Below are 26,394 nucleotides of genomic sequence, written 5' to 3'. Positions count from 1 at the left end.
AGATAAAATTACCCGGTGAATACCTCCACCTGCCTGCAGAAGCCATATCCTTTCCAGTCTCCACCCTAACAGATCCATCCAGAGTGTACAGTACCCCAAGCTATGGAAAATATCACATATCCCTCTACATAAAGTGGAACCTCCCTGGAACTCAACTACCACCCTATAGCCATACTACCCCTTTTATCTAACATTTTAGAGGTTTAGAGGGTAATACACAAACTAATGAAATATCTCCAAGAAAATAATCTAATAGCAACACATGGCTTTAGACCCTTCCATAGCACCTCCACTGCACTAACAGAATTCACCAACATTGTCAATACTCAAACAAGGGACTTCTTGTATCTGCCACCTTCCTACTTGTCCAAAGCATTCGATATGGTTAACCACAAAAATTTTCACTAGCAACTCTAAACCTTACCACCCCTGCAATCTCCTGGTTCAAAAACCACCGAGGGAAGAAAACCAGCTGTGGCAAAATTAACTCTTCCCCCTCCCTACCAGTCTCCCTAGGAGCATCCCAAGGCTCCATCCTGGGGCCACATTTTACCCTCTTCACCAATCGGCTCCTAAACAGTAATCAAAGCCTCAATAGTGCAATATGCAGATGAGACCACCATATGTGCAGCCAAATCAAATGACATCTTTCACTCCCTAACTCAAGAATGCTTTTCCCTAGCAGAAACTTGGATTACAAACCAAAGGCTCATTCTGAACCCAAGTAAAACAAAGCTAGTACTCTTTAGCTCCCACAGAGCCACACCTCCCACTGATTCTTTATCTCCTCCTTTAACAAGACATCACCCCCACAAATCATACCAAACTATTAAGGGTTGAAATAGATAATCAGCTTAGATTTCACCTACATATTTCTAGAACCATAAAGTACATAAAAAAACTTGGCCTACTGTATCGCAATGAAAAATTCCTTACCGACCACTCCAATAGCAAGGACTATCCCAATATCCACCCTACTTGATGCCTCCCCCGTGCTTACAAATACACAAATCTGACCTAAACAAACTTGATAATTGTTATACCAAGATAGCCAAATTCACTACAACCTCTCACATCAGAACACTGTGAATGCCTAAAAAAACTATTTGGCTAGAGCTACCACAACTCAAAAACTATTACTAGTCCACAAAATACAGAACTCTGAAAACACCCCAGCTCTACAAAATCTTTTGCAACCCTACACAACCGCCAGGCCCGAGGTCTAGCACACAAAACCTCCTCAAAGTAACCAAATGAAGATGGTAAGTCTGTCTACAGACAATGCAACAAAAATCTGGAACTCTCTTCCTGCCCACATAACTGGCAACAAATCCCCACCACAGTTAAAACTCACTTTTTGAATAATCAGCTGTGCTCCTGTACCCCCCCCCCCGGCTAATGTCTCATTAGAACACTACCTTAACTCTGCTAAGCCAACCATAGTACTGTGCCCACTTAGGACTGTTAATCTACTGCTCACATCTCTCCAGGAGGTAGGCAAAACTACCCCAGCAATATTGAGCTCTCCATAAGCAACTAAAACCAGAAGACATTGTAAATCAATTTGGTATCCTTCTCAACTAGAGAGCATCTGCTCTGAGCCTTATTCTAAATCTCTTTTACTCCCGATAGGAATATCTTCTAAAATGCATTATATTGGAATGTATCCTGTTAATAGGAATGTCAAAGTCTCTTGTATGGAAAGTCTCTTGTATGGAAATTGTATGTCAAAAGTTTGTCCTTAAAACTAGGTTTTTCTCTTGGAGCTTCTCTCTCCGGGCCTCCACTGAAAATGGACTTGCAATCCAGTTGGACTCACGGTCAACAAATGTAAAATAAACATACCAGTCAAATTTAAGGCTTTTCCCACCTCTCTGCAAAACACTGCTGTAATGGCTTTGGCAAGCAAATGAAAGTGATTGATGGGTGTTTGCTCAAGACTCCCATCCATCTCTCTGAACAGTACAGACTTTTGCAGAAAGTCGATATTGTCTGTTTTTCATAAAAATGCAGTTCTGTCAAATCACTGGCAAATCATTGAACAATGAAGTCAGAAAATTTGACAGGCATTTGATTTTCAGATCTCATATCCTTAAGAAATGTCATTCTAATACAAACTTAGAAAGTTGATAAACAGGTTTTGCAAGTGCAATATTTATACATTTTGCAAATTTTGGGGCCTTTGTCACCTATTTATGGCCTTGTTCAGATTTGTTCTATGATGTTGAGAGGGATGCTGCCAACCCTTCCTACTGGGGCCAGTCCCCTGCACTTGCACAAGTGTCCCCCTCAGCAGTGCAGATTTGCTTTATAGTTTTTACATTTCTCAATCTTGTTGTCCATGTTATTTATTCTTTTCCTTGGTTTAGTTTCTTACTTGTAATGTTACTTTTACTCTTCTCATTTTACTCATTTCTCCTCCCATATCTACCCTAATTATTACTTCTAACAAATACTTTCACTCTTCCTATCCTCTTTATCCACTATTTGAACTTTTCCACTCTACATTTGCTTTATGAGCAAATAAACAGTCGCACTTGTCAGCACATTTCAATGCTACATAATATTGTATTTAGTACAATAAGTAGGTAACTAGGCTATCGGCCCAAGGGCCTAAGTAAGCCTAGCCAACAAGGTTCCCTGGCTTATGCCACCCAAGAAAATTTTCTTGTGCCACTGTCGAGCAGCCACAGAATTGATTCCCGGGGTATATTTCCTATTTCCCACCCACTCAGATTAACTGCTTGACAGATGGGTAGCTTGTTCCAGAGTATGGGAAGTCTGACAGGAATCTATCCCTCCAGCATGTCCTGTTTATTGTGGTGACAAGGTTTAGGTCCCTAGAGTGTGTAGCTCAGAGGGATTGGGATTTCTTTAGGTGTAGCATGTCCAACAGCTCTGGGTTTGACAGCTTTATAGGTTAGGCAGAAATCACTTCATAGCAGAAGATATGCTACGAGTATGAGATGGTCAGTGTAGGGCATCTGTGAGGCCAATAATCCTGAGGTACTTGTGGCCTTTCTAGCTGCTACAGATGTCTTGAGGTACATTCCAAAAGGGGCTTTGTACTCTAAATGGGTCTTGAGTGGTCGAGTAGAAGGAGAATGTAACTTTCCTGGATGAGAATTTTGTGATGGTGTGCCACATAGGACTTTGACTACTGTGGCGATGTGATCAAAGGAGAGACTACTGTCCACCTGGGTCCCAAGGTCTCACATTTGGTGAGAAGCAGACTGCTGCCTATGTGGTAGTTCATACGTACAGAGTTTTTACCAAAGGGGATGACCATGCACTTTTTGGCACTGAGCTTGAAGTCCTGGCTCTGACACCAGGCATCTGTCTCAATGAGGACCTTCTGTAGGATGTCCACATCATTTGGGGACTCTGGCTCCTAGTTTGTAGTCATCTGCGAACTTTGTTAGCCAGAGGCCTTCAGTGTTAGCCTGTACTTCAGAGAAGTAGATACCAAACAGAAGAGGTCCCAGGACTGAACCCTGTGGTACTCCACTTGTCACTGGTTGAAGTCAGATTTGGAGTCTGCAACTGTGTGGGTTCTGTCAGTGAGCCAGTTGGCAACCCATCTTGTGACGTAGGGATGTATACCTAGTTTAGTGAGTTTAGCTATATATCCAGAATGGGGGGATGGTATTGAAAGCCTTGGCAAGGTCAAGATAGGCTGTGTGAACCACCTTACCCTCATCAACGGCTTTGGTGACTGCCTCAAAGAAATAGATAAGGTTCTGGAGGCATGATCTTTCACAAACCCGAACTGGGTGGGGTCCAGAGTTTGGAGGTTACCAGAGTTTAGTTCCATGATATGTACCATGGCCTTGCAGACCAGGCTAGTCAGGCTAATAGGGCAATAAGAGGGATCAGTGGTGGCTCCCCCTTTGTGGCATGGGATAACTGTTGCTGTGCACCATTCAGTGGGCACAAAGCCTGATGCAAGGCTATGATTCAACACTGATTAAGTGGGGAGCCAGTTAATTCTGAAATTCATGTAAAAAAACCCAGCCTGCGATGTTGTCCAGTCCCATGGATGCTGTGTTTTTGGCTTTAGAGAGAGAGTGCAGCCTTTACCTGTGTAGTTGTGATTAGAGACTCTGCATTCTTCCTGTACAGATATGGGCCCTTTAGGGGGTGAAAGGGGGGTAAAGTTAGCACTAAACCTGCCAGGATGTTGGCAATATCAGTTGGTTCTGCAATTTTCATGCCGTTGTGCTGCAACGCAGAGCAGATCTGGGTGTTGCCATTGAGATTTTTGACATGGCTACAGAAAGCTTTGTGGTTCTTAGAATCAATAGCAATTTTTGTTTTCGTAGCTAGCGGGATCTCAGATCTTAGGGAGGCTGACCAGGGAGCTCCACCACTCATGGGATTTTACTCTTGCAACAGTTTCTTCCTTCTGTTGTACAGTTTATGGCAGGGGACCATGTCTTCTTTTTGGAGGATAGCTTCTAGGCTCTGTTTGGGATAGCATGATCAATGCACTCTAAGTGCTTAGAGTGCATTTGTGTAGGATTCAGCATTTGTAACTGTATTGTCCATATGCATGGGTGTCATGAAGGTCGCCATTTCTGTCTTAAGCATGAAGTTGACTTTGGAGAAATTTTTCTTATCATGGTTTCCTTAATGGGGGGGGTGGGGGCGGGATATGGATATCTAGGGTGATTAGCTTATGGTCGGATCTGACAGAGGAGTTACTTCAGGTGTGGAACACCAGTCACTCATGTTCGTAATGACTAGGTCTATGATATTGTTGCCTTTGGTGGGGGTGTGGATAAGTTGATCCAGGGCATTGGAATTTATGAATTCCAGAAAGCGCTGAGGGAAGGAGTTTATACGAGTAGTCTTCCAGTTTATGGTGGGGTAGTTGAAATCGAAATTGCCCATTAGGGTGTTTGGTTGAACCCCAATATATTTTCCAGTATATCAAGAAAGGGGAGTGGAAATCCTGGGTCATGGTGGGGGGATCTGTAACAAAGCTGCAATTTGGATTGCAGTTTTGCCCAGAGTTAGTTGCACTTGGATAACCTCTGATGCATTATGCTAAGCAACTAGCCTGGAGGTGTAGATATCCTTAGAGTATGGACACCTCTGCCTCTGGTGTTCCAGTCCAGATTACGAAAAAAAGTGTGGTACGAGTTATAGCCTGGAAGTGCAGGGGTGTGGAGCCTTGAATCAGGTCTCAGTCAATGCACAGATATCGATGTTCTCCACTTTGAGAACCTCGAGTGAGTGCATTTTGAGTTTAGACTTCTAGCATTGAGTAGCATTAGGTTTTGCTTGCCTATTCCTGTTTTGGTGGTGAATGTCATTTAAACCTTTTCTTAAAAAGAGAAGCACTATAGCCTTAGCCAGTATCCGGAATCCCAGGGGTGACAGGTGCAGGCCATCTCTGGCAAAGCCTCATGGTCTGCTGACTGTCGTCCCAGGCAGATACTGAACCCCCTTAGAATGGCACCAGTAACAGCCAATTGTTAAAGTCAATCATTTTGTCCTTGTACTGTGGTATTCTGAGTGATGGCAGAATGCTACTCAGGGATACAAGATCGGAGAGCTCCAAGTCTCATGTAGTCCAGCAAGGTACATCAGGACATTAACACCAACATAGACAATGACAGTCATATTTGTAAGTGACCTGAGTGCGTGGGTTGTGGCAGATCCAAGCAGCTGACAGTAATCTTGTTTAGCCTGGTGAGTGGGACATCAGTGCGCCTATGTTTGTCCATATCTGAATAAGTGAGTGGGATTCCCTTAACCTTTGGATTTTTCTTGGCATATTGATTTTTAGTATATTTTATTTTCCATTTGTTTACCAAGTTAGTCAGACTGGACACAAGGTGACGAGCTCCAGATACATAAACAATTATAAAAAATAAAAATTAGTTAGAAAAATCTATACATGCTGCTTAGAAAATATATTTACGTACATGCTGCCTAGAAAATATATTTACAATGTATGCTGCTTAGGAAGATGTGTATTCAAACATTCAAACATATATAAGCTGTGTGGTCAAATATATGTAGAGAAATGTGTGCCTTAGTTAGGAATAAATGTACTTAAATCTATAATAGAGAACAAAGTTTGAAAAGTAGTATGATATGTAATGCATTTAATTCTGTTTTACTAGAATAATAGTAGAAATAAACTTGCATATTATTGCTTGAAGCATAAGCTGCAGTGTAATCAGAAATTTGGCCTTGGCAGCATTCAAGCACAGCCTGGCTCATGTCTTTCAAGTAAAGATTATTTTGCAAAGTTAGAAAATAATAAATCTGTTCGCATGTGTATCTTCTTCCTGCTTCCACCAGAAGAATAGCCTTGTGCGCACCAGAGATAGTGTCCAGCTGGCAGAGCATGGAACAAAGGAAGGCATTTTAAGAAGAACTGCACCCATTGTATTCGAACTAATCTAAGAGCCTTGAATTGGCTACATCCTCAGGAGGTCATTGTGACTGACCAGGTGCTTGCAAGGCTGTAACATTCTCATGGGAAAAAGACTTTGAAAAACACCATCTCAGCACTTTTTCATAAGTTACTATGATGTAAAGACCCTGTCACTGACCACGTCAGTGAGGTGGGCAAAACTGATAGTGAAGTGTATAAAAAATGGAGTCTTCCGTCAATAAAGCAGACAAAATTCTGTACAAGTTTGTGTATGGTTTTTTGCCTCCTAATGTACATTAGAGTATAAGATACTTGAGTTCTCCTGCATTATTGTTTGTTATTGATTGACATTGTTTTTGAATACTCAATGATTTTTACAGTCTGACTAACAAATTTATTTAACATTTTGGTCCTAATCGTGCCGGAATTCCCTTGGTAAGCTGCAGGTCAGAATATATAGGTGATACCGAAATCTGCGCAGAAGAAGGAAAGACCTCAGACTGAATTGTCGTGTCTAAAGAGGCTGTCCACTTGTCTGATCTGTGGCCGATAAGCGGAAAACTGGATCCTAAAAAGCATATCAAACATAAGCGGGAGGCTCGGGTAAGCAGAATTCCTCTCTTTGTTTTTGTTTTAGATCAGGGACCAGGTTACACTGTGCTATTGCTAAGGTTTGTGATAGCAGGGAGAGAGGTAGTCGAAGTATTGTATCTTGAGTCATAGATCAGGAAGTAAACAAAGCAAAGTAAACAGTCATTCTAGACACTACTGTGAATACGGGGAATAAGATACCACGTGGTACAAAAGAAAGGGTTACATAACAGTTCTTTCTCTCTCTCTCCTTTTCTTCTCTTTCAGAGACATGGGAAATGAATGCACTAAAGGGTCACGTGACCCGCCCCTAACAGAAGATGCAAAGTATATGCAATTGCAAAGAGCAGATAATGTGAGATATTTTTCAAAATGGGTTAATAAGTATGACTTTGATGGTAAATTAGATAAAATATCATTAGTGAAACTTTTGAAACAGTTAAAATCTGACGCAGAGGGTCAGGCAAAAAAACAACAACAGTTGGGCGTTCCTCAAGCACATAGGTGGATTGAGGAAGTGAACCGAAGGGAACAGAAAAATAAAAATGCAAAGGCATTATTTTTAGACAAAGAGGATAATAATATAATAGTAGCATCGGTCCCTCCCCTACCACCTCCTCCGATGCCTTACTTAGAATATGAAGCGGGAGGGCGGGCTGGACCCCCCCCCACGTTATCCAGAGACAACAGGGATATTAAGACAACCATTTGTGAGAGAACCTATCGGGACTAGATCCCGAACACGCCAAACGCTTATAGATGTTCAACCAAGCGGAAATTTATTAGATGAGAGTGAAGAAATCTGTCCATTAATAGAAGTACCAAACCCACAGGCAGGACAGGAGGGCCAGGCCTCAACTCTTAGTGTATAGACCATGGACACCGGAAGACATCCGAAAAGCTACAGAAGGAATTCCCCATCCAAAAATTAACTTTGAGAAATTTCTACAGGATTTACAGGGCATGAGATTGAGTTACCACCTAAATGGGGAAGAGGTAGAAAGAGTAGTTAGACAAATTTTAGGTCCGGACTGGCACATGATCTGTGGCGCCTGGAATGCCCGTGACGCGCAACACAGGCCACTCCCACATAGTGACGCAGAACTAGATGCTAGATTGAAGGGTCTTACAGACCGCATTACTGAAAAATGGAAACCTAGGGCAGACTGGACTTGCATTAACCAATGCGTACAACAAGATAATGAAGCAGTGGATGCATACTATGGTAGATTATTAGAATGTTTTAATAACCATAGTGGCATGCCTATTCCTGAAAATCAAAAGAATGATAGCTCATATGAACAACAGTTGAAGAATGCATTTTTGAAAGGTTGTATTGCCCTATCAATAGCTTCATCACGAAGCACATGATAGATCACCGAGCAGTAGGCTTCAAGCCTTGTTAGAGTATGCTAGACATGCCGAAAAACATTTTAACAGTAAAAAGAAAAAGAAAACGCAGGTCTTCACAGCTGAAGACGGTGCGGAAGTCTTTGTAGTACAAACAGCCAAGAAGGGTAAGCGGAATACTCAGGGTAACAAACGCTCTGACAGAAACTCAGAAATTTATGAGGACAGGAAGAAAAAAGGTGAGTGCTTCAATTGCGGTAAGAAGGGACATTTGGCAAGGGACTGCAGGAGCAAGGCACCTGTGGAAAAAAAGGATAAGGATGAGGATTGACTAGATGGCAGTTATACTGTTCAGCAGTCATTAGGAGAGACTAATGAGCAGGGGGATAATGTAAATACCTTAGAAGAAACAAATGACATGCAACCGGATGTAGAAGTTGGGGAGAGTGAAGTTTTGGATTTGGCCTTACTGAGCTTAGAGCTCTATTTAGCAGACACGAAACCGGAAGTTACACTTCTGGTGGAAGGGAGAGAAGTCAAATTTTTGTGTGATTCAGGAGCATCACGAACTTTGATACATCCTTCAAAGTTACCGGAACATTCTGAGTCACCTGATTACATATTAGTGAAAGCAGCAAACGGACAGCTGTACAGGGAACCACTTTCCCATGATATAGCAATAACCGACCCCGTCACGGGTATGACCCAGAAAAGTAAAATAGTACTTTCTGCCAAATGCCCCATGAACTTATTGGGAAGAGATCTTATGCAACTTTTTGGCATAGCAGTAGTCCCTACCATGAATGGTATGGAGGCACAGAGACAAACTGATACTTTTGTAGTACGATCGGAGGGTGAGGCCTATTGGTACAGCCAGGATCTGGTTACAACCGGTCCAGGGGCAGTGACCAAGGAACTGATGAATGTAGTCACCAGCAAGGTGCTTCCCCTCGATGTTGATCAGCAACATTTATTACATTGTACCCTATATTATTGTAGCACATCAGGACCTGATAAAGAATATGAACAAAAATTGTTCAGAAATCCCGCAAATAGACTAATACTACGGACTCTATACTGGGACACTGAGGGCAATGGCGTAGTGAGTTGTTCATTACCTCAGGAGTTTTAGGAATTGTACAAATCCAATAAACTACCGCATGTTAGCCTAACCAAAAACAGGAACGTTAGGTGGGTAGACTTGGGTGACAAAGTGACAAAATGGGAGAAACTGACTCAGAGTTATCGGACTTAGGAGTACAGAAACAAAAACTAAATTGGTTAACGCAAGCACGCCCAGCTGTACACTTACAACAGAGTGAAGACAGCTGACTGGCGTTCTTGATAGAAGAAGAAGAAAAAGCTCTGAGTGAAATACCAAATGTTCTTTGGTCAACAGGGAAATCAGATGTAGAACTTATTCGAACAGCAGGGCCAGTAGTTATTACACCAAAATCGGCCTTTAGACCAAGGAAAAGACAATATCCTTTGAGCAAGGATGCAGAACAAGGGATCAAACCTATCATAATGGCATTACTTAAGAAAGGGATACTGGTAGAATCCCTAGATTCACCATGTAATACTCCTCTATTTCCTGTAAAAAAAAGCAAACTGGGAATGGCGGATGGTACAAGATTTACAGGCTGTAAATGATGCGGTAATATCAAGGGCACCTACAGTGCCAGACCCACATACCTTGTTAAATGATTTGAAGCCGCAACAAAAATATTTTACCGTGGTAGATATTAGCAATGCGTTTTTCTCAATACCTATCCACCCTGACAGCCAGCATTGGTTTGCATTTACATTTCAGGGCAAAAGGTATACGTACACCCGGCTACCACAGGGATATAGTGAAAGCCCAACAATATTCGCACAAGAGATGGCTAGCAACCTAGCGGGGTTTTCTCCACCAGGGGGCAGTCAAATACTACTTTATGTAGATGACATCTTGCTTGCAGCCCCCACCCAGCAGCAATGTAAGGAAGACACAATAGCATTGTTGAAATTCTTAGCTGAGCAAGGGCATAAAGTGAATAAACATAAATTGCAACTTTGGAGAGAACAGGTTAAATACCTGGGATATGTGATATCCAAAGAAGGTAGAACATTAGATGAAGATAGAAAAACAGCTATCTTACAAGCACCTAGACCAACTACCAAAAAGGAAATGATGTCCTTCTTGGGAACGACTAACTTTTGTCGAAGTTGGATACCGAATTATGCCTTAGAAACGGCTCCATTGGCTGATTTAATATTTAAAGCACCAATGGCAGCACAAGAAACACTGCACTGGACTCCGGAAGCAGAAGCAGCCTTTTGCAGACTAAAACTACTGATAGTTTCATCATTAGTTTTAGGGCTTCCAAATTACCATAAGAGATTTTTCCAAACTGTAGATTGTAGGCGGGGATATATGACGTCAGTACTGACGCAACAACATGGCGGCAAGCAACGCCCCATAGCTTACTATTCATCACAGTTAGATCCGGTGGCACGATCATTACCACCCTGCGTACAAGCAGTAGTCGCAGCAGCTATGGCAGTGCAAGCTTCAGCCTCAGTGGTATTGTTTCATCCTCTCACGTTGAGAGTACCTCATGCAGTTGCGATAATTTTACTGCAAGAAAAAATAGCATTTTTATCCCCTGCCAGACATCTTTCTTGCATGACCATACTATTGAGTCAACCCCATATGACAATTGAACGATGCACGACATTAAATCCATCGACATTACTTCCGATTCCTGTGGATGGCACACCACACAGTTGCCTACAGGAAATGGAACAAATAACCACACCCAGACAAGATCTTACTGATGTACCTCTAACCGATGCAGAGGTGACATTTTTTGTGGATGGGTCCTGTAGACGAGGTCCTACAGGAAAAAACCTAGTGGGTTATGCAGTAGTGACTGATAACAAAATCATAGAAGCACAACCCTTGCAACATAACCTGTCAGCTCAAGCAGCAGAATTGATAGCTTTGACACGTGCTTGCACTCTAGCGAAAGGCAAATGTGTTAACATATATACTGACAGTCAGTATGCTTTCTCTACAGTGCATGTCTTTGCACAACAATGGAAAAACAGGGGAATGATAACATCTACTGGCAAGCCGATTAATCATGCACAACTAATTTTGAACCTGTTAGATTCTATTCAGTTACCCACTAGAATAGCTATCTGTAAATGTGCAGCCCATACCAAACAACAAGATAGAATTTCAAAAGGGAATGCTCGGGCTGATGCAGCTGCAAAGCAAGCTGCCTCAGACCTAGAAACTGTGCTCTTAAACGAAGAACTACAACCTTCTGAGATTCTAGATTTAGAAATGTTAACAATGCAGACATTAGCTACAAAAGCAGAAAAGCAAAAGTGGATAAAACGAGGAGCAATCCTTGAAGAGGGACTGTACATCTCCAAAGAGAAAAAACCCATATTGCCATCTAATTTATTTAGATATGCAGCTTTGTTGAGTCATGGGCAGAGCCATGTCTCAACAGGGGGGATGGTACAGTTAGTCAACAAAACATTCCAAACATACGGATTTACGAATTATACACAAAAATTTTGTGCAACATGTCATATTTGTAGCAAACATCATGCACAGGGAGCATTTAAACCGAAGCGAGGGATCTTTCCAACACCACCCTATCCGTTCCATACTATTTGTATGGATTTCATAGAACTGAATAAATGTGAAGGAAAAAAATACTGTTTAGTGATCATAGATATGTTTTCAAAATGGGTAGAAGCTTTTCCAACCAGGAATCCGGATGCAGCAACAGTAGCAAAAGCCCTAGTGAAAGAAATCATTCCTAGATTTGGCATACCGGAAAGAATTTATAGTGACAATGGAACACATTTCGTAAACCAGACAATACAGCAGCTTGGGAGATTTTTTGGGATTTCCTTGAAAAACCATTGTGCTTATCACCCTCAGTCAGCAGGACTGGTAGAGAGGTACAATGGAATTTTGAAAAACAAGTCGAGAAAATTAATGAGTGAGACTCAAAAGACTTGGATTTGCTGTCTGCCTTTAGCACTGCTGAGCATGAGAACTGTTCCAAATGTAAAGGGCTTGACCCCTTTTGAGATAGTGTTTGGAAGGGCATATTGTGTGCCACAATGGAAGGCCCTCATGCCTGCAGAGCTGGAGGCCGATGGCTCATTAGCTAGTTATATGAAGAAATTGTTAACAAATAAGACTGTTTTGCAGTTGAACTCTTTTTCAGATAAACAAGAAGCAAAACCGGAGGCCGTGCTGACCCCGGGGTCCTGGATTTGGCTGAAAGTCATCAAAAAAAAGAACTGGGCGAGTCCAAAGTGGGAAGGTCCGTACCAGGTACTATTGGCAACACCTACTGCAGTAAAAATTGCTGAAAGATCATCTTGGGTTCATTTGACACACTGTAAACCTGTCAAGGAATTTAGCTTGGATAAACGCCTTTTAACTGACATACCACAGAAACAGGATGGCCAGAGGCAGAGTGAATAAAAATGTGAAACAACCCCAAAGACATTGGTTCACTGGCCTACTGATCATACACTTCTTAACTATGTTTGTAGTGACCTTTTTGTTGTTATGGTTTTTCTTACATATAACCACAGAAGTGAAATTGGTAAAATGTGATGAAGGACTGGCTATAGACTGGCACCCAAACTTTAACACATACCTGGCTATGAAACGAGTCTATGTAGAGACTATGAACGTTTCAAATTGCTGGGTTTGTACTGCAATACCCACAGCATATGGAGGACTTTTGATGTCTGCTGTCCCCTTGGGGATAAATGAAACTTGGGAAAACCTATTATTTGATACAGGTACTGTGAGATCACAAGACAAAGTGGCATTATATTTACCCGTTACTCAGAAAGGAATTGTTTGTTTTGTTAAAAATGATACACTCCAGGTTGGTTGGAGTAATTGCAACATAACTGTGTCTTACAAATGTTATATAAAACCTGTAGATCAAGGTACTAGTTGTAGCACGAACTATGGTTCGTATTTAAGCTTGATGAAAACAACATTGAGAGATGTGCAAAAAACTCCTGAAATATATAGACAATTATCTGTTATAAGAAAATGTTTCATTCAGGGTTAACCCGCATCAGTACAAAAGTAGAAAACTGCTATTTTGTTTGTGGGAAAAAGGCCTATAAATGGTTACCTGAGAATTGGTCCGGCAGTTGTTTTTTGGGTTATCTGGTTCCAGCCATAAGACATACTGCAGAATTGCCCCTGGGTAAAATACGTAATGTGAGAGACGTAGCTCAGCAAGCCGAGAATACAGTCAGAAAACCTGCTAATCCAGTGGGTAAGATTGAGGCAAGCTGGAAGGATCATTCAGCAGTGAAGGACAAAGAAAAGTTGACCCATATGGACTTGGGTGACAGTGTTATATCCTGGGCTGGGATATTCTCAACCTACGGAGCAGTCAAATCGATTTGGGAACTGAGGAAATTGTCAAAACTCCTCGAAGTAATGAGCAATGCGACTTTTTCCGCTCTTGAACTTGTGACTGATGAAATGAATGCAATGAGAACAGTTGTATTACAGAACCGAATGGCTCTCGACTTCACCCTAGCGGCGAGAGGTGGTACGTTTTCTCTTATCAAAGAAGAATGCTGTGCGTACATTCCAGACAACCAGCATGAAATCAATGATCACCTGGAGGTAATACAGCAGGTGTCAGCAATGGCAGAACCAGGCCCAAACCCACTGACGAACTTTTTCCAGAATCTGTTTGGGGGGTGGGGGTCGGTCCTTATGAACATTCTGATTGCAATTTGTGTAGTACTGCTCATAATTGGAGCATGTGTCTGCTATGGATACCCTGTGTGAAAAAATTAGTTAAAGACCTAGTTGACGTATCAGTGACTGAAACTATGTACCAAGATATGGAATTGAATTTGTTGATACCAAGTGAAAGCCTATCTGAGATATAAAACAAATGACTTACTTAGCTGAAAGCCCTTGAAAGGGAAAGGCTGAGGAATGAAATAATATTGTTTATGTTTCAAATAGAATGAAATGCATTAACAGGAGGGAGAATGTTAGAAAAATCTATACATGCTGCTTAGAAAATATATTTACGTACATGCTGCCTAGAAAATATATTTACAATGTATGCTGCTTAGGAAGATGTGTATTCAAACATTCAAACATATATAAGCTGTGTGGTCAAATATATGTAGAGAAATGTGTGCCTTAGTTAGGAATAAATGTACTTAAATCTATAATAGAGAACAAAGTTTGAAAAGTAGTATGATATGTAATGCATTTAATTCTGTTTTACTAGAATAATAGTAGAAATAAACTTGCATATTATTGCTTGAAGCATAAGCTGCAGTGTAATCAGAAATTTGGCCTTGGCAGCATTCAAGCACAGCCTGGCTCATGTCTTTCAAGTAAAGATTATTTTGCAAAGTTAGAAAATAATAAATCTGTTCGCATGTGTATCTTCTTCCTGCTTCCACCAGAAGAATAGCCTTGTGCGCACCATCAGAGATAGTGTCCAGCTGGCAGAGCATGGAACAAAGGAAGGCATTTTAAGAAGAACTGCACCCATTGTATTCGAACTAATCTAAGAGCCTTGAATTGGCTACATCCTCAGGAGGTCATTGTGACTGACCAGGTGCTTGCAAGGCTGTAACATTCTCATGGGAAAAAGACTTTTTGAAAAACACCATCTCAGCACTTCTTCATAAGTTACTATGATGTAAAGACCCTGTCACTGACCACGTCAGTGAGGTGGGCAAAACTGATAGTGAAGTGTATAAAAAATGGAGTCTTCCGTCAATAAAGCAGACAAAATTCTGTACAAGTTTGTGTATGGTTTTTTGCCTCCTAATGTACATTAGAGTATAAGATACTTGAGTTCTCCTGCATTGTTTGTTATTGATTGACATTGTTTTTGAATACTCAATGATTTTTACAGTCTGACTCCAACAAATTTATTTAACAATTATACAAACAGCTATTTTGTACAAAGAGCATAGAAAATATAAAAGGAGTAAAATCAGTTTAACCACTGTATGCTGCATCAATTGTAAGATTAACAATTCAACAAGATATATAACATATACAATTGCTTGAACATAAATTCAAAAAGTTCATAGACAGGGTCAAACTAGAAATCATAACTATAGATATAATTTATATTACAAATACACACATTAACAAGGTAAAAGCATGTGTCATATGTACACAAATTTGTATTTACAGTATATTGACAAAGTACTGGGTCACAGAGGCTTGGGAGGTCATTAAGAAACTGAGAACTGTTGTAAAGCTTGGCATTGAATACCATAAGTTCAGGTTATGCTAGAAGAGAATAACTATGTAAAGACAACCATGTTGGCAGCCAGAATGCATTACAAACTGAATGTTTTACTGTGCGCATTAAGAAATGGATAGATTGGCCCAAACTCTGGACTGTGCTTTGCCTTTTTTTATTCCTGGGGAAATGCTATTCAAAGAGAAGACGCATAAGGGAGCAGTTTTAGTGGCACACCAGGCTGTGATTTTTTTTGTCTAGTCATGCAAAGCTGAAATAGTTGAATCTACCCAAGCTAGAAGTGTGAGACTAGCCCCACTGAAGGAGGGGAGATGGGAGGAGTAACTTGGCCAGGAATTGAAACTTGCAAAAAGTAGTTTTGTACCTACCATAAATGTAGATGTTCGAGGATCCACATTGCTGCAGTCCTAACTATTGGGTAGTCCGCTGTCCAGTCGGCCCGAATACCAAAGTATATGGCTGACGTCGGTCACGGCGCATTAGACTGACGTCAGTACGTCAGGGTACTAATGCGCATGACCGACGTCACATCCTCAGTCTTTTCTTGCCCCAGATGTCAGAAGACCCTAAAAAGACAAGGCCAAAACCAAAACACACCAAACATACCTGCACCAAAAATATATACAATATATACAAAGGTACCAGAATATAATCTCACCTACACAACCACCCCTAAACACAGAGGGAAGGAGGGAGGGTAAATTGGACTGCAGCAATGTGGATCCTCGAACATCTACATTTATGGTAGGTACAAAACTGTACTATGTTCTTCATTCCACATTGCTGCAGTCCTAACTATTGGGTAGAATCCCAAAGCAGAGGTAAGGGAGGCTGGCAAATCATAAGGAAGCAGGAGCTGATAACATGCCTTGCAAAATAGCTGTGGCAAAACCAGCCCTAGACTTAGAGTAGAGAGGAAGGTGGTAATGCTTAGAGAAAGTATGCACTGAACTCCAAGTAGCTGCCTCCAAAATATCCTTAGTTGCCACCCCCCTTAGAAATGCTGTTGAAGTGGCAGTAGCCCTAGTGGAATGAGGCCTAATCCCAGCTGGAATCTCCTTGCCATGATGGGAACAAAAAGCAATGCAAAACCCAATCCACCTAGAAATAGTTTGTTTTGACACAGGCTTGCCCTGCGAACTCAAAGCAAAAGAAACAAACAACTGCTGAGACTGTCTAAAATCCTTAGTCCTGCTTAAATAACGCAATTGCCTGTGTACATCTAAAGTGTGCAAAATCTTTTCCCCTTTATTTTGGGGATCTGCATAGAAAGTAGGCAAATGAATAGTTTGGTTTAAAGCCACACTAGAAACCACCTTAGGCATAAAGGAAGGATTAGTACGTAATGATACCCTATCCTTATGAAAAATCAAAAAAGGCTCAACCGCCATAAGGGCCTGTAACTCAGAAACCCTTCTTGCAGAAGTAATGGCCAACAAAAAAGCAGTCTTCCATGACAAGTATTTCAGTTCAGCAGTAGCCGCAGCCTCAAAAGGTTGTAGAGTAAGTTTCTCCAACACAAAATTGAGATCCCAAGCAGGAGTAGGAGCTCTACGTGGGGGTCTTACATTCTTTGCCCCTCTAAGAAATTGCTTGAACAAAGGATGTGAAAACAATGGTGGGTCACAATCATAGTGAGCTGAAATTGCTGCAGCATGAATCTTAATGGAAGAGAAAGACAAACCTTTGTCCAATAAGTCAGTAAGATATTGAAGAGCCACACTCAAATTAGGCTCCGAAATCTCCAAATTCTTCGCTGCAGACCAAAATAAAAATCTCTTCCATTTTTCTGCGTACACTTTCCTTGTACTAGGTCTTCTGGCTTCCATAATCACATTTAAAACTTGTTGAGGAAGCTGAGACCTGCTGTCTTTCAAAACAGAATATGCCAGGCTGTTAGATGAAGAGAGTGCAGCTTGACATTGAGCAGATGACCGTCCCTCTGAGACAACAGGTGTGGAATCAAGGGTAAAGGCCATGGAGGCTTCCTTACCAGACTCCTCAGTAATGGGTACCAGTGCTGCCGAGGCCAATCTGGAGCTATTAAAATCATCCTTGGCTTGTCTTGTCTGACCTTTAGAAGCACCTTTGGGAGAAGAGGTAGAGGCGGAAAAGCATACACATGAAGATTTTTCCAACTGAAAGAAAGAGCATCCACTTTCCAAGCTGTGTGATGAAATCCCGTCGTGCAAAACTTTGGCAGCTGGTGGTTTAGTGGAGAAGCGAACAGATCTATGTCTGGAGTTCCCCATGACACTGTCAATTTTTGAAATACATGAAGATCCAGTTTCCACTCGTGGGGATCCATGATTTGTCTGCTTAACACATCTGCTAAGGAGTTCTGTGCTCCCGGCAGAAACCTTGCCTGAAGAGTTAGTTGCAAGCTGAGCGCAGTCTCCCATAAAATCATTGCTTGCCTGCACAATGGGTAAGAATGTGTTCCCCCTTGTTTGTTGATGTACCACATGACAGTTGTGTTGTCTGTTAGAATCAACACCTGCCCTGGAAGAAGTAACTCCTTGAAAGCCATTAATGCAAACTGGACTGCTAACATCTCTTTCATGTTGATATGTAGATGCTGTAGTCTGGCAGGCCACTTGTCTTGTATCCATTTTCCATCTAGATGAGCTCCCCAAGCAATGTCTGAGGCATCCGTCGTTAGAATCTGACTCGCCTCTGGCCGGGTCACAGAGAGTCCCTTGTTTAGGTGACATTCCTGAGCCCACCACAAAAATTCCTTTTGAATGCAAGGTATTATTTGAATGACAGTGTCCAAATCCTGGCAGTGCTGTGTCCAAAGATTTTTGAGATACCATTGTAGCTTCCTCATATGCAGTTTGGCATTGGGAAGCACCAGAATACAAGATGCCATGAACCCTAAGGCTTGAAGGACTGTCCTTGCAGTCAGCCCGGACTGAAGAGATAGTTGATGGAAGTAACTGGATAGATTCTTTTGTTTGTCCGGGGTTAAAAAGGCCATCTGGGCTGCTGTATTCAGTCTCACACCCAGAAAGCACATTTCTTGAGAGGGTACTAGACTGGACTCTATTTCGTTCACAGAATACCCTAGGCATCTTAGCACTGCTATAACATATTCCAAATGCTGTAGAAGGTCTTCCTTTTCTTGAGCCAGAATCAGGCAGTCGTCCAAGTAAGGATAGATTTGAATTCCTTTTAGCCTGAAGTAAGCTATCACTGGAGCCAGAACCTTTGTGAATACTCTGGGCGCAGTGGATAAGCCAAAGGGCAATGCAGAGAACTGATAATGAGAATTTCCAGCTCGAAAACGCAGATACTTCCTGCAACTTAGCCTTATAGGCACATGAAGGTAAGCTTCCTTGAGATCTAAAGTTACCATCCAGTGATCTTTGCCCAGCAGAGGTAAAAGCTGTTGTAACGTCAACATTTTGAACTTGGGAATGTCCAGATAAGTGTTGAGGATAGATAAATCCAAAACTGGTCTCCACGTGTTCCCCTTCTTCGGTACTAGGAACAGGCGAGAATAAAATCCTAGGCCCCTTTCTGGCACAGGAACTGACTGAATGGCTCCTATTTGGAGCAACAGAGAAATTTGCTTGTGAGCCTCTGTTCTTTGTAGAGGAGGAATGTCTGGCATGCCTTTGAAAGGAGGCAAGGTGTGGAAATAAAACCTGTAACCGTGGTGAATGATATCCAGAACCCATCTGTCTTGGGTAATTAAATTCCAATTTTCTTTGAAAAGAGACAGCCTTCCTCCCAGAGGTGCCGCCAGGAGAGAATGTACTGGCAGCTGAAAAGGCAGGTCATTGGGGCTGCTTACGAAAGGACTGACCCCTGCCCTCACCAGAAGTCTGAGCAGGTGAACTCCCTGTCCTAGGCCTAAAAGAACCTTGAGCTCTGCCCCTACCACGTCTAGACCTACCCCTAGACTGGGAATCATAAGCAGGATAAGTCCACCCCTTAGTAGGCCAATTTCTACTAAACTTCGGAGGCTGCACCTGCAAAAAATCTTTAACAGTTTGCATAGACTTAGCCTTGTCCTCCATTTTCTTTAAAACTGCTTCAACAGGCGAACCAAACACATCAGACTGTAAAGGAGCATCCAAAATCCTTGTCTTAACATGTTCAGCTAAGTTCTGATCTCTCAACCAGGCGTGCCTACGAAGAACAGAACCAGTGGCAGCCACCCTCGAGGAGGCCTGCACAGCATCAAAACCACACTGCAAGGAATGTTTACCCACCTGTTCAGACACATGAACTAAATCCTGCAACTCTTTACACACAATACCTTCTGCCAGAGCATCCACCTTAGATTTCAATTGTGAAAGGAGGTAATTCTGATATTTTAACATGTGAAACTGACAATTCAATGCTCTCATGGCTAAAGTGGAAGAAGTATACACTTTCTTTCCCCATCTATCCAAAGCCCTTGACTATCAGAAGGAACAGGATTTTTAACCACAGAAGCCTTCACACCTTTAGGCCCCTGAGACAGTTTCCGGGTCTGCCCTAGGACTCTTGAAAAGATACTTATGAGCTTCAGGCACCCTATAGTACCTATCCGGTTTAACTGGTGCAGGAGGCAAAGAATCAGGATTCAGGGAAGCCTCTGCAAAAACATCTTCCACCACATTCAGAACCGGAGGAATAGCTAAAGGCCTATGCTGGGGTAAAAACAAGAATTCCCTAAGCCTCTTCCTGGAATCAGAGAAATCTTGACCTTCCCATTTAAAATGCTCCCTCATGGAATGCAGAGTCTCTGAAAATGAAAAATCCTCAGGAGGAGAAGCTGAAGGAGTGGAATCATCCACATCAGAATCAGAATAAGGAGGATAGTCCTGCAAGTCTTCAGCCGAAGACTCAGAAGCCTCCGAACAGTGCTCAAAACTCTCAAACTCAGGTTCCACCCTAGGCCTCTTATCAGGAGGGGGCATAGAACCTCTAATCATAGTAATCAAATCCTCTGCCATTTTAAGCATATGTTTCTTAGGCAAAGACCCTGAAGCACTAGGAGAAACCCCCACTGAAGCTACACTAGGCCTGCCTCTCAAAGAAGCCTTGGAAACAGAGGGGGAGGCTCTAACCACCTTAGGAAGAGAGGGAAGAACAGCCACCTGAGAAGCCCCCTCAGCCTGGCCTACTTCCTGAGAGGATACATCCTGTAACAATAAAGTCTCTCCCTGAGACTCCAAAGAAACACCTGGCAGAACCTCCGGCTCCACTGAGCCTTCTAAAGAACCGGCGTCAGGGACTGTCGGTTCTTCCACTCTAGGCTTTGCTGCTTTATCCTTGCGCTTTTTGCCCGAAGCGGGCGTCGGAACATCCGACGGCATTTTATAATTACAACGCTTCCCAAACACTAACCTGGCACAGTCTAACCTTCTCTTAATAGTGCGTTTGTTAAATCTTGCACAAGAGCGGCATCCAACAACGTCGTGCTCAGGCCCTAAACAAGGTATACACAAAGTATGGTAATCCCTATGAGGTATCTGTTTCCCACAAGAAATACAGTTATTCACTTTTTCTGACATCCGGTTAAATACTGAGGCAAGAAAAAAACAAAATATTCCCCAACGGGGTACTTAGCCAACTTTGATTCGGTCTGAAACTGACTTCAGAAACTTTCAGAACGCCAACCTGCACTCGCAAAATTGCTTCTGCATCGGACCATGCGGCAAAAAAGACTGAGGATATGACGTCGGTCATGCGCATTAGTACCCTGACGTACTGACGTCAGTCTAATGCGCCGTGACCGACGTCAGCCATATACTTTGGTATTCGGGCCGACTGGACAGCGGACTACCCAATAGTTAGGACTGCAGCAATGTGGAATGAAGAACATCTGCTCCTTGTGAAAAGTTCAGTAATTTGACACTTTTGCAAGTTTTTCAGAGAATGTGTAGTACATAAATAGGAACATTTGTAAAACTCGGCACATACCAATGACACTAGCAGCGCATGCCAGTGAATGACACGAGCAGCACTCAAACTTAGAATGGACAACCTGAAAAAATGCCAAGTGAACGGAAGTCTAGTCTGACAACAAATGGTAGGGCTATTTGTTCTCGCAGTCTGTGCATTGACTGATTTAGCTTTCCAAAGGAATCACAACGGCTGCCCCCATGAGGGCAGACAGTAAAAATAAAAATTAAATTAGGAATGAGTACTTATTTTGCTGCAGGAAGCTTTAGGAGGTGCAGTAAAACACTGCAAGATAAAAATACATGTTTTTTCATTGTTTGCCCATAGTGGTCCTTTAAGTCTAGTCTAGTCACCAACCAAGCATCCTTGCCTAGCATAGGCAGTAACTGTTGTAGAGTCAGCATCTTGACTTTTGTAATGTCCAAGAAAGTATTTGGAATGGATAAGTCCAGAATTGGACGCCATGATGTCTTTTCCTGGTACCAGGAAATGTCTTGAATAAAAACAGTCCTTTTTCCTTTTCTGGTACTGGTTGAATAGCCCCCATATCAATGATGGACATAACTTGTTTCTGGGTCTGATTTGGATGAAGATCTGGCCATCTGTTTGGAATTGGCAATGTGTGGAAAAAATCTGTATCCCTGGGATACTACATTTAAAACCCACTTGTCCTGGGTAATTGGATGCCAATTTTGTGCATGAAGTGCTAGTTTTCCCCCCAAAGGGGCTGCCAAAAGATAAGTGCTTGGAAATGGCAGAGGAAAGTCATTGAGACTTTTTACCGTAGGGGTGCCTTGCTACTTCCAGATTCGGAGGTGGAGGTACCCATTGTTTCATTCTGTAAGTTCCTTGAGACTGAAACCTTTGCAGTGTCTGGGTTTAACCCGAGCGGCTCTGGTGGGTACTGGAAAGGACCAATTCGTAGTAGGCAAGTGCCAACTGAACCTGGGTGGCTGCACTTGTAGGAAATCTTTTACAGTTAGCATAGATTTAGCTTTGTCTTCCATCTTTTTCAAAACTTCTTCTGCCTATTACCAGACAGACTGTCTGGTTGTGAAGGGAGCCATCCAGCAACTTTGCTTTAACATGATCAGGCAGACTTTGCTCCTTGAGCCAAATGCCGCACAGATCCAGTTACGGCGGCCCTGCAAGAGGTCTCAAAAGAATCAAAACCACGTTGCAAAGTATGCTTTCCAACTTGTTCAGCTCAATGCAATAAATCCTGTAACTTTCAGTCAGAAATAATCATTTTTGTTTCAGCAAGTCCATAGCATGCTGCCGATATTTAAAGCATACGAAATTGACAGTTTAAAGCCCTGATTACCAGGGTTGCAGACGTGTAAACCTTCTATCCGGCACCCTGTAGTCTATCAGAAGGGGCAAGTTTTAGCAGTAGAAGCCTCAACACCCTTGGGACCCTGAGAAATTGTTTCAGGGTCAGCAGTAGGGGGTTTTTAAAAATAAACTTGTGAGAGTCAGGAACTAATATCCGTCAGGCATACTAGGAGCCGGAGGCAAGGAATCAGGAGCCATGCTGGATTCTGAGAAAGTCTAAAACAGGCAGGATAGCCAAAGGCCTATGCTGAGGAAGGAGGAAATCCCCAAGCCTTTTTGGATTCAAAAATCCTGACTCTCCCAATGAAAATGTTCCCTTTAAGGTATGCAAAGTTTCTCCAAAAGAAAAAACCTCAGGAGAAGCAGAAGGGATGGATTCCTCTGCAGAGTCCTCATAAGGTGGAATAGATAATTCCTTATCAGAAGAAATGGAAACCTGATCTGAAGATTCATAATCAGTGCCTTGCCTAGGCCTCTTAGCAGGAGGGGGTTGGTAATCCCTGATCAAGGTAATTAAATACTCAGCCATTTTGATAATTTGTTTAGGCATAGGGGCCCGAGCACGTGGCCCATGAGTTTTTTTTTAGACATAGAAGTTGGTTTTGGCCTTGTTTTGGAGGATGGCATCAGGTTTACTATACAAATCTTTAGGCCTGAAAAAAGACCCTCAGAAGCCGATGCCTGCTCAGCAGCTCTGGACCCATCTAAGGGAGAGACATCCACAGTGTCTTGCTGCATACCGGACTCTGAATGGGTCTCAGTAGAGGCCTGCGAAATCAAAAGTAGCAGATCAGGGGCTGCAAAAGCACCTCACTGAGTACCGGCGAACCAGCGACTGGCTTAGGAGAAGCTTAGTCGGTTTTGGACCTAGATGGTCTTTTCTTTGCGTTTTGAGAATTCCTGTAGTCTGATTGCCAACAGACGACATTTCTGGATAGTTAAATCTTGAGCCAAAATATTTAGATGCAAAAAAATAGACGCTTAGTGCGTTGGTTAAATTTACCACAAAACAGACAGCAAGGAACATTGTGGTCAGGGCCTAGGCAAGGAATACAGTACAAATGAAAATCCTTACGGAGGTATTTGCTTCCCACAATACTTTACCGACATCAGTAAGGAGCAAGAAAAAAAAGTTTCTCCAACGGGGTACTTAGCTTTAGGTTGAAGACTTCGATTCTGAAACTAAAACGAAATTTTCAGGAATCTGCCTACTGGTACTTGAACTGCTTTTGCTTCGGGCACTGTGCAGCAAGAAAGACTGATGAAAATGGTGTCTGCTGCATGTTTTATACCCCCTGATGACCCAACGTCATGGAAGGGACAGAAACGCAGGACCCAAGACTTTGTTATTCAGGCCAACTGAGGGCAACCTGCTAGCAGATTACCCAAATGTAATGACTGCAACAGTGAAACACTAAGATCAGAGCTACTGCTGCCTGGGCCAGAAGGATGCAACAGTCCCCGAATATTCTATTTGAAAGGGTAGGAGTATACAGGAAGCTAATCCAATACAAGAAAAACTCTCAAGCTACATCTAATCCCTTCCTACTAGTACCCCCTTTTACCCACCTAAATCTTATTTACTGTTCTCAACCTCTCCACTTACCATTTTGTGCTTCTCTATTTTTGCTTTGTAAATATTTGTGGAGCTTTTCTCCCTGGGCCTCCACTAAAAGTGAGTTGCACCCAGGGTCCATCTGGAGGCCTACAAGGATCTACGGCAGAATTTTTGCCATCTGGTACTTTAGAGAAGATATGAAGTGTTCCTTATAGATGGATCAAACTTTGGAAGCCCCAATACAGTTTTCATGCAGGACTGCCCTGGTCCTCCTTAGCTCGTCTGCCACACAATTTTGCTCAGTTTGAAAAATGCCTGCTGAGGATGTGCTAAAAAACTACATCCCAGGGTAACACTGCTAGTCTGAAATTGGGACAACAGTTTATCTTGCTTGTTTATGTACCACACTGTGAAGGTCTGTAGAAGGTTCACCGGGACCAAAAAATGAAAACTTGCAAATCTTACTTGTGTTTCTGTTCTGAAGACTTTGCACTTGCCCCTATATGCAATGCTCCCAAAGCAAAGCCAGAGCCTAGAGACAGAGCTGGATTAGGAAGATATTTAAATCTCCAGGAAAAAAAGCTACTTATTCATAAACCAGAAAAACAGAAATTAGGGGACATAGATGCTGTGACCATGCAAACTAAATGCACAAGGTCTTTCAAATTAATCTTGCAAAAGTATGGCATCCGATTTTCATGTCACGAGAGCCAGAATATTAATTCCTTGAAGTAGGAAAATGTCTCTAGATGAAGGGGTTCTACAAACAAAACGCGGCAGCGACATCAGCATCGTCTTGGGATCCCTGACGAAAAGAAATATTAAGGTGTCAGGAAAGTCATCTAAATAAGGAAAACATGCAAGTACCTTGATATCTGCAGAAGGCTGTCACAGGAGCTAGACACCAATTGCAACATGAAACAGAAAGGTCAATTAGAAAGGTTTTCATTGAGGGTGAATCCTCCAGAAAGGGAAGAGGCCCCACCATCAAGAGTGGCTTTGAATACAGGACTTCAGGGGGAAGTCTTCTATAGTCAGATCCTTTAGTTTACCTAGCATAAATCTGTTGGTACAATTCAGAAGTGAAAATCCTCATTCTAGAGAAGCAAGCATAAATGTAAAAGCTTTGACAGCTGAGAAGTTTCTGAACAGCTCTGCAAATCAAAGACTTCCCATCCTTGTCAGGACAGGATTAGTATTAAACCACATGTTTAGCAGCAGCTGGTTCAGAAAAGTAATAGCCGATTAATCTTATCTAGGAGCATTAAAAAAAAAGTCTTTCCTGGGGGCAGCAGACTGGCTGTCAGGCAAATTTCCTTGACAGCAGAAATGGGAAAGTCCTGAAATTTCACATGACAAATCATATCTCCTGAAGTACTGAACCATCATTCAAAATGTAGAGGTCCTCTCTAAATACATTTTTGCCTATGCAGGAATGGTCAGCCTGCAACAAACCCTGAACCAAGCCCCCACCCCCAAAAAATATCTTCTATTCAGATGAAGACAGACTTATTTAGCTGGTTTCTTAGGAATTTCAAAACTAGACCCAGTATTGCCAGGAACTTCCCTAGGGAAGGTCAGAGTTTGCCTAGGCAGAGCTGCATTCTCTACCCCTTCTCCCACAACAAAGTGAACTCTCCCTCACCTGCCAAGGGCACTCCCAACAGCTGCAGAAGATGTCAACTCCCAGGCCACGGGGAGTGTGGGGACTCCTCCTTGGGTCCCACTAGTGAAGTGGGACAAGAAACCAGCTTTAGCCACAGCAAGTCAACCTTTGGCTGAGTCTTAGCAACCTGCTGCGACAGTCTGAATGTTATTTTGGTTAGAAGAACAAACTGAGGAACTAGAAGATTAAGCTGAAGAGCTCAACAGCAACAAGTTGGTAAAAAGGATGGATATAGCACAAAGAGCAGTTCACACTTACCCAAGCCCACAAAAGATACTCAGTTACCCACAAGAGTGGC

At 42.3% G+C, this 26,394-nt stretch overlaps 1 protein-coding gene across 1 annotated transcript in view; it reads right to left on the bottom strand.

Annotated features, from left to right (window-relative positions):
• LOC122796287 (glutathione S-transferase A-like) overlaps window positions 1-26,394 on the bottom strand; it is a gene marked incomplete in the record, with an annotated part of 463,645 nt that overhangs the window by 242,311 nt on the left and 194,940 nt on the right.

The sequence above is a fragment of the Protopterus annectens genome, chromosome 3.part0 (genome assembly GCF_019279795.1).
Source record: "Protopterus annectens isolate FY-2018-M chromosome 3.part0, PAN1.0, whole genome shotgun sequence".
Classification (NCBI taxonomy): domain Eukaryota; kingdom Metazoa; phylum Chordata; order Ceratodontiformes; family Protopteridae; genus Protopterus; species Protopterus annectens.
This window is presented reverse-complemented; position numbering and strand designations above follow the sequence as displayed.